Genomic DNA, 9,866 nt, shown 5'->3' on the forward strand with positions numbered 1-9,866 from the left:
ATTAAGAAAATACAGAGAACCGGCATTTGAAGCTGACTGCCGACCAATTCTTCTGCCGCCAAACTCTTCGGGCGGAAGGACCACGAACGTAAGATACGAGAAATTATAGCTCATGCGTAGTCGTACAGACAGTCGTTCTCCCCTCGCTCTATTTGCGAGTGGAAAAGGAGGGTAAATTGCTAGTAGTGGAAACCGCTGGTGAGGTTAGCGTCTATTCCATCGGGAATAGTATACTATGAAAACGCGTTAACGAAGCGAGTATCTTACAATTTGTTTCCTTCAGGAGCTGGCGCCTCCCGTTTTCCATTATTTTCATAATTCTCTAGTGCAAGGACATCATGGCCTCTATAAAAACTTGGAAGAGGTTAAGGCTCAGCTCACTTAGCTCACGTGTTACAAGAATATCTGGCGACTGGTGGGTGTGTTTCGAGCCTGTAAGAAGGCTAAACTCAGTAATAGTCCTTGGAGGAAACTGTTACAATCCGAGCGCGGGGAGAGCACTATGGTCCAAAACCCTTTATCGATTACGTAGGGACTCTTCATTGTACCAACTCTGGTGGTTGTTGACGCGTTTTCCAGATGGTTTATCACTAGTCGTGGGTTCACGGCGGTCATTACCATTGCTCGTCTGACCAACATCTTCAGCTGGTTTGGACCCCCTAATGCTCTTGTTAGCGATAACGCTCCGTCGTCTTTTTCCGGACAGTTTGTTTCGTAACAGTGTTAAGCAACTAACCAGCATGCCATATTATTTCCCGGCATCCTTTGCCGAGAGGGAATCGCGACTTTAAGCCTGCTTTGATCATTTACCATCATTAATCTCCGAGTAAGTGGGATACCACCTTGCCTTGGCTCACTCTTCATATTACCACCGCGCAGCACGAAGAATACAAGACAGTTCCAGCCGCTCTCTTGTTTGTGTATCTTATCAAATCCCCACTATCCAATTCGTGGGATATCAACGACCCCTGCCTTCCTTCTTACTCCTGACGACCTTAGGGACACAGGCCAGGGATAACATTAGGTTAGTCCACCGCTGCCATGCCCTGCAGTATAATAGGAATACATGCAACCTTAATGGAAAGGTAAGAGATGAGAGTTTCCCGAAGAACTGTGCCAGTCGGGTGAGTGGTGCTGCCTTGCTCCTTTCCTAGACCTATGCTCTATCATCAATATTTTTGGTCCACTTAAATTGCTAGTCAGGAGTCTGGCCAGTGGTAAGGTCCTTAGGGTGCATCTTAAGCCCGTTAATTAATTAGCCCCTTTTTCTGTAAGCTAGACTGGGGCTGTTTGTTTAAGGACAGGGGTTGAGCCGTGACAGAGTTGCTGGCGTCGCCTTTCGAATTCCTGACGCCACTAGCATGATCTGTCGCGCGAAGTCCCTCTGGTCTGAGGCCATTAAGTTTTTCGCTCGAGGTTGTTGATGGCAATTGGGCGTCTAGTGGCATGGCGAGTTGGGGAGAGGGAACGGAGCATAAAGGATGGCATGACAGGTCTGCCGGCGATTAAGGCGAGTAGTTGGATGTGGAGCCGGCGAGTGGTTTACTGGCCAATTTGTATGCCTACTCGAATCAGTGGCTGGCCTCCAGTGCTGTCTTAGCGCATGACCTGACCAGCCAGCTCTGGGACCTGCCAAACAGCTGAGAGAGGCACTTAACTTTGCTGTTATTAAAGAAGCCCTGCCTGTCTTCTGTTTGGTGATGTCATGTAATTGAAGCTTTTCTTAAAGGAGGCATGTCTGTTTCCAATTTTGTAATTACATTGACTGAACTGTTACGACTAGAGGCCTGTCTGTTGTCTATTTCTTAGTCTTAATTAATTGAAGTTGTTATCATTGAAGGCCGGCTCGTTTTCTGTTTGGTTATTTAACTTAACTGAAGCTGTTATTAAAGAAAGTTAGCCTGTTTCCCATTTGGAAATTTTACTGAAGCTGCTATTACAGAAGGCCTGCCTGATTCCTATGTGGTAATTTTACGTAATTGAGCTGTTATCATTGAAGAGCTGCCTTCTTTCTCTTTGGTAATTTCACATATATGAAACTGTTAATGTAGAATGCCAGCTTGTTTTCTGTTTCGTCATTTCATCCAGCTGAAGCCGTTATTAATGGATGCCTGCCACTTTTCTTTTTCGTAATTTCACTTACATCTACATCTAAATTTATACTCCACAAGCCACTCAACGGTGTGTGGCGGAGGGCACTTTACATGCAACTGTCATTACCTCCCTTTCCTCTTCCAGTCGCGTATGGTTCGCGGGAAGAACGACTCCGGAAAGCCTCCGTGCGCGCTCGAATCTCTCTAATTTTACAGTCGTAATCTCTTCAGGAGGTATATGTAAGCGGAAGCAATTTATTCGACACCTCATCCAGAATCGCACCCTCTCGAAACTTGGACAGCATGCTACACCGTGATGCAAAGCTTCTCTCTTGCAGAGTCTGCCACTTGAGTTTGCTAAACAACGCTATCACGCTTACCAAATAACCCTGTGACGAAACGCGTAGCTCTTCTTTGGATCTTCTCTATCTCCTCTGTCAACCCGACCAGGTACGGATCCCACACTGATGAGCAATATTCAAGTATAGGTCGAACGAGTGTCTTGTAAGCCACCTCTTTTGTTGATGGACTACATTGTCTAAGGACTCCCCAATGAATCTCAACCTGGCACCCGCCTTACCAACAATTAATTTTATATGATCATTCCACTTAAAAACTTTCCGTACACACAATCCCAGATATTTTACAGAAGTAACTGCTACCAGTGTTTGTTCCGCTATCATATAATAATACAATAAAGGATCCATCTTTCTATGTATTCGCAATACATATGTTAAGGGTCAGTTACCACTCCCTGCACCAAGCGCCTATCTGCTGCAGATCTTCCTGCATTTCGCTGCAATTTTCTAATGCTGCAACTTCTCTGTATACTACGGCAACATCCGGAATTTCCGCATGGAACTTCCGACACTATCTACTAGGTCATTTATATATATTGTAAAAAGCAATGGTCCTGTAACACTCCCCCGTGGCACGCCAGAGGTTACTTTAACGTCTGTAGACGTCTCTCCATTGAGAACAACAAGCTGTGTTCTGTTTGCTAAATACTCTTCAATCCAGCCACACAGATGGTCTAATATTCCGTAGGCTCTTACTTTGTTTATCAGGCGAAAGTGCGGAACTGTATCGAACGCCTTCGGGAAGTCAAGGAAAATGGCATCTACCTGGGAGCCTGTATCTAATATTTTCTGGGTCTCATGAACAAATAAAGCGAGTTGGGTCTCACACGATCGCTGTTTCCGGAATCCATGTTGATTCCTACAAAGTAGTTTCTGGGTTTCCAGAAATGACATGATACGCGACCAAAAAACATGATCTAAAATTCTACAACAGATCGATGTCAGAGATACAGGCCTATAGTTTTGCGCATCTGCTGGACGACCCTTCTTGAAAACTGGAACTGCCTGTGCTCTTTCCAATTATTTGGAACCTTCCGTTCCTCTAGAGACTTGCGGTACACGGCTGTTAGAATGGGGGCAAGTTCTTTCGCGTACTCTGTGTAGAATCGAATTGGTATCCCGTCAGGTCCAGTGGACTCTCCTCTGTGGAGTGATTTCGGTTGCTTTTGTATTCCTTGGACACTTATTTCTATATCAGCCATTTTTTCGTTTGTGCGAGGATTTAGAGAAGGAACTGCAGTGCGGTCTTCCTCTGTGAAACAGCTTTGGAAGAAGGTGTTTAGTATTTCAGCTTTACGCGTGTCATCCTCTGTTTCAATGCCATCATCATCCCGGAGTGCCTGGATATGCTGTTTCGATCCACTTAATGATTTAACGTAAGACCAGAACTTCCTAGGATTTTCTGTCAAATTGGTACATAGAATTTTACTTTAGAATTCACCGAACGCTTCACGCATAGCCCTCCTTACGCTAACTTTGACATCGTTTAGCTTCTGTTTGTCTGAGAGGTTTTGGCTGCGTTTAAACTTGGTGTGAAGCTCTCTTTGCTTTCGCAGTAGTTTCCTATATTTGTTGATGAACCACGGTGGGTTTTTCCCGTCCCTTACAGTTTTACTCGGCAAGTACCTCCATAAACGCATTTTACGATTGCTTCCAAACTTTTTCTATAAACACTCAACATTGTCAGTGTCGGAACAGAAATTTTCGCTTTGATCTGTTAGGTAGTCTGAAATATGCCTCCTATTACTCTATCTAGACAGATAAACCTTCCTCCCATTTTTATATTCCTATGTACTTCCATATTCAGGGATGCTGCAACGGCCTTATGATCACTGATTCCCTGTTATGTGCTTACAGAGTCGAGAAGTTCGGGTCTATTTCTTATCAGTAGGTCCAATATGTTATCTCCACGAGTCGGTTCTCTGTTTAATTGCTCGAGGTAATTTTCGGATAGTGCACTCAGTATAATGTCACTCCATGCTCTGTCCCTACCACACGTCCTAAACATCTGAGTGTCCCAGTCTATATCTGGTAAATTGAAATCTCCACCTAAGACTATAACATGCTGAGAAAATTTATGTGAAATGTATTCCAGATATTCTCTCAGTTGTTCTGCCACTAATGCTGCTGAGTCGGGTGGTCGGTAAAAGGAGCCAATTATTAACCTAGCTCGGTTGTTGAGTGTAACCTCCACCCATAATAATTCACATGAACTATCCACTTCTACTTCACTACAGGATAAACTACTACTAACAGCGACGAACACTCCACCACCGGTTGCATGCAATCTATACTTTCGAAACACCGTCTGTGCCTTTGTAAAAATTTCGGCAGAATTTATCTCTGGCTTCAGCCAGCTTTCTGTACCTGTAACGATTTCAGCTTCGGTGCTTTCTATCAGCGCTTGAAGTTCCGGTACTTTACCAACGCAGCTTCGACAGTTGACAATTACAATACCGATTGCTGCTTGGTCCCCGCATGTCCTGACATTGCCCCGCACCCGTTGAGGCTGTTGCCCTTTCTGTGGACTCCTGACCTATCCAGCGGAACCCGAAACCCCACCACCCTATGGCGCAAGTCGAGGAATCTGCAGCTGTTATCTTTGGAGATGCAGCTTTCCTCTGTTTGGTAATCTTACGTAACTGATGGTGTTGTTATTGATGGCCTGCTTTTTTCTGGTTGGTATGTTTACTTCACTCAAGCTGTTATTAAAGAACCTGACGGTTTCCTATTTGGCACTGAACGCTTGTTTTAATGCAATAAATGCAATAAAAACATTGCATTAAAGCAAGCGTTCAGTGCATAGTGCTGTGGAATGTGGAAAAAACAGCAAATTGGCGTTCATAGGAAGAAGAACAACACCAAAAATGCAACAGGAGCGTAATATGTAAGAAACTGTCTACGCAACCTGCCACTGATGATGCCTTGCAGAAAATAAAGGCGAAACGCGTATGGCACTAAAATAGTGTTTTATTCAGTTGCTGTCTGACGGTCCATAAATAAAAATTATCAATATACCGTAATATTATACGCAACTGAGGAAGACAGGACTACAAAAGTTGAAGATGACACCCAGAATACGTTGACAGAAAATGTCTTGGTGGTCTTCAAAGATAATGCACAATAGCTAGCATTAACATATTGTAAATATACTTGATGCCATCGAAATTACTTGCCATGCAGACTGTAAGTAATCACGCTGCGTACCGAAAAGCACATCAAATTCAGGTACACTTGCAGCTGGAGCTATTCATCGGCCACATAATTGTTAAAATTCATGGTGAAACCTTCAGCTGTCACTTATTTTCCACAATTCGCTACTAGTCCTGGCGTTTATGGCAGCTAAACTTGACATTAATCATTGACCGAAACTAGTAGAGAACTGTGCAAAGTAAAAGACAGCTGAAAGTTTCACCAATAATTTGAATACCTAAAATAAATTGGACATTTGTTGGGCCTAAAGGGAACTGATGAATGCAATTCTCTAAGGAGCCTCCACACGCGGATATTTCCGTCGTGGTGTACACAGAAGCTGGGATGAACCGTAGAGATGATGTGTAACCACTTCTGTGTCCAAGGTTATTCGGTGCAGTGTAATCAGGAACCTTCTCCTTCGTGACGCGTGAAGACAGTCTGCAACAACGTTAGCCATACTGACAGTCAGTTGTGGCGAGACTTCGTCACACTGCCTGTGTCCATAGTAATGTTTCTACAAAGTAGTTCCTTTCCTGACTCAAGGTGTGTGTTTGACACTGTGTGGCCGAGCTGAGCGACATCATTCCTCTGAGGGTGGCATTCGCTCTTTACCGTTAAGATCCTGAATAGCTTTGTGTATATTTCTCCTGATCCAATCGATTAGCAATTCACATGAAAGTCGTCGAACCGCAGCCAACGTGATTAGTAATATCGCGTAACGATGAACCGCTGTCTGCATACGTAATTATCCTGCCGCTTGTCGAATTCCGACAGGCGGCGGTAAAGGTCCATACATCTTACACGAGGCATAACACGATTGTCTCTTATTTAACACTGAAATGCGATTTACGAAAGTGACGTCCATTATGTAATCTTTCGATTTATACAGAACTATGATGGCGTTCCTACTTTGTGCAGTCGTGCTGAAATTCAAATCACCACCTAATCTACGAATGTGGTACACGCCTCGTCAGTTGTAGCCGCGTGGGATTAGCCGAGCAGTTTAAGGCGCTGCAGTCATGGACTGTGCGGCTGGTCCTGGCGGAGGTTCGACTCCTCCCTCGGGCATGGGTGTGTGTGTTTGCCTCAGGATAATTTAGGTGAAATAGTATGTAAACTTAGGGACTGATGACCTTAGCAGTTAACTCCCGTAAGATTTCACACACATTTGAACATTTTTTTTTTTTTTTTTTGGCCCTGTCAATTTTACATTTGTTACTTGTCATCTTCATAGAAATTTTAATGGCCACCAATGTCTTAGCCAGTACACATTACACGTAGCAATAACACATAGTACCCACCAAGGAAATGATATTTCATGGCTTTACTAGGTCCCTGCAGTTTTCATCGTTTGCCAATAAACTAATTCCAACATGAACTGCTGTAAATCCAAACAATATGAACCGTGGCGGCTTCCTTCTTCCAATCTTGTGCCGTGCGCACTAGATAACCATCCATTTCTCGCCACAGACAAAATGTTCCAGCATGTGGTCGTGGCTGTGCCGCCACGAATGGTGCAGCGTTTGCTGTCAGCGGCATAGTGATTGGCGGCGTCATGTCGGACTCTGCTCCGCTCGGCATCATGCGCTGGGTTCGTGTTTTGTCACGTTGGCCGTTAGAGTTTAGTACAAGGCCTGGTCAACCGGCCATTCTCCAACGTTATTCCCGACCGCACATTATTGTAGCGATATTGGTTCTGTCTGTTCCTTGAGCGCCAAAATGTATTTCATTTGTATCTTTAAGTAATTTTCCTCTCTTTTGGGGATTCAGTTAGCATGAACTAACGAAGAAGTATTCCGGTGTGTTGTGAAGTCTCATTCACTTGATGCTTTTATCTTTGGACTAAGGGCGCCCTGTGCTGTCGGTCAGTCCAGAGAGCTGGGAGGTATTAACCACGTTACGTGCTCTAAGTAAGGAGAAGGCGACGCCAGTGGTGTCTGGGTTTGTTTCCGGGACCAGTACCTTGCCTCCTCGTGCTGAGCTCAATCAATGGGCTGCAATGCCCGAGATTTGGTTCTAGTAAGAGTATGCTCAGCAAAACGTCTGACAGGTTAAAAGTGTTCAAAAATTGTTTAAATGGTTGGTGTTCCCGTGTGCTATGGAAACATTTTCCTGACTGAACACTTAGCCTCCCGGTTACGGGGGACTGCGAAAGGGACTAGTGGTGCCGAACTTAGACGCCCCATTAGTTTATTTCAGCCTTAACTGTGTTGCGACCTACCCAGATGACATCGATCCTGCTGGACGTACAGTTCCCTCGCGGACCTGCTGCCTGTGCGTATCTGCTGCCGACATCACTTTCACCGGGTCTGCCGCCTCCTGCATCACCGCACGCCGCAAGGAAATAGATCCCGTAACTTTAATAAATGCTTCTGCCAGAATAATTGCGATATTTTGTTTTATTCTCCTTTTGTTTTCAAAAGAGACCTCACCCTATCTCGTGCTTCAATTAATGTAAGTTTAATAGTCTCAATGTGCTGTGTTAACGTTTTGCAGGACCGTGAACAGACATTTCCCATGTTTTCATATTTCTTAAATTTTATCATCTGGCACTGCCCAGTTTAAAATTTTTTAAGACCCATGTTTGACAGTTTCTGAGTTTGTTAAATTATTTCATTAAGGGTTTTCTTATATGGCACTGCTCAAGTTTTAAATTAAAGGAATTTCTAGACGTAGTGGCAGTATGTCGATGGGGAAGCATTTATGAGTAACTGTCTTTATTACCCACTGTGTTCTTGGTTTCATATTAGTCGGAATCCCGTTTATAGAGTTGAACTGTCTTATAAGATTCTACAATGCCGGGTGGTTACTCTACATGTAGGTACCGACGGTGTTTTCCTTTTCATAAATGTGTAAAACTCAAAATTATGCTAAATTTTGTTATCTCCTGTTCGAGTTTTATTTAAGGGCCTTGTGAGATTGTTTTTAAATTGTTAAAACACTTTATGAAGCTACTCCATTTTAAATGTATTAAGCAGCGTTAGCCATCGGGTTTATGCTGAAAGAAAGGCTTAATCTGAAGGTAGATATTTGCACCTTATAATTAGTTTGCTTAATGTGAAACTGGAATTTTTCACTTATCTTTTTTAGTAGATGTTTTACAAATGGTAAATGAGGGTTACCCGAAACACGGTCCAGTCCTTCCACGTCATTTATTCTGAACGCCAGGGCTCCACTTAACGATCGTTATGCACTAACTGATACGAAACAATCGTAATTTTACGAAAATCGAGTCACTTCACTCAGTCAGTGTAGACACTGGCACGAATAAATCCTGTTGATCGCCTCACATATGGACTGCAAGCAGGGAACCTTACTGCACCAGAACCTAAGTGGAGTAAAAGCCCGGTTTATCACCTGGTAAAGAATTGTGACTAGTAAATACCCCACTCCTACCTAAAGAAAAGCATGTAATTTAAAACTGAACCATTACTAATAGTTTCATCACTTCTGTCAATTGCCGGCCGCTGTGGCGAGCGGTTCTAGGCATTTCAGTACGGAACCGCGCGGCTGCTATGGTCGTAGGTTCGAACCCTGCCTCGGACATGTATGTGTGTGATGCCCGTAGATTAGTTAGGTTTGAGTAGTTCTAAGTCCAGGGGACTGATGACCTCAGATGTTAAGTACCATAGTGCTTAGAGCCAGTTTTTCTAACAATTTATTCCTCATTGCGAGTTAAGGATTTTGTTAGAGATCACTTGTCCTCTAGTTTATTAAGGCCTCGAAGAAAAATGCGAAGTACATTGGCACGTTGACATCTTCGGAAATTCACTCAGAATACACATAAAAGACGTAGAAGGTTTAGGAAAGGCGACTCATGTTTGCATCACTTGCGCTGAGTATGGGAAAATAACTGTAGAAGAACTTAACTGCACGTTGCAACAATTCTTTACGAAGGTATTATTTGAGTAGATATGCGGCTACATTACTAGGGATTGCCCTAAACATCTCCTCACTATTCCAGACGTGTGTTATTACATTATCATCAGTCGAACCCACATCACACCTCTGTACTTTATCACAGTTTGCCCCGAAGGTAAGGATTCAATAGGGTTCTGCTTTCCCGCTTGCTCGTCCAAATGGCTCGTTGAAACCCCCATGACGAAAGTTAGCCTCCTGTGCTATGTGGCAGAGTCTAACCTGCAAAATTCTTTGCAGTTGTAGGTGTTGATTTTTCAGAGTAAATATGATTTACGAATTATATCTGGAGCAGAAATGA

Source organism: Schistocerca nitens, chromosome 6, assembly GCF_023898315.1.
Source record: "Schistocerca nitens isolate TAMUIC-IGC-003100 chromosome 6, iqSchNite1.1, whole genome shotgun sequence".
NCBI lineage: Eukaryota > Metazoa > Arthropoda > Insecta > Orthoptera > Acrididae > Schistocerca > Schistocerca nitens.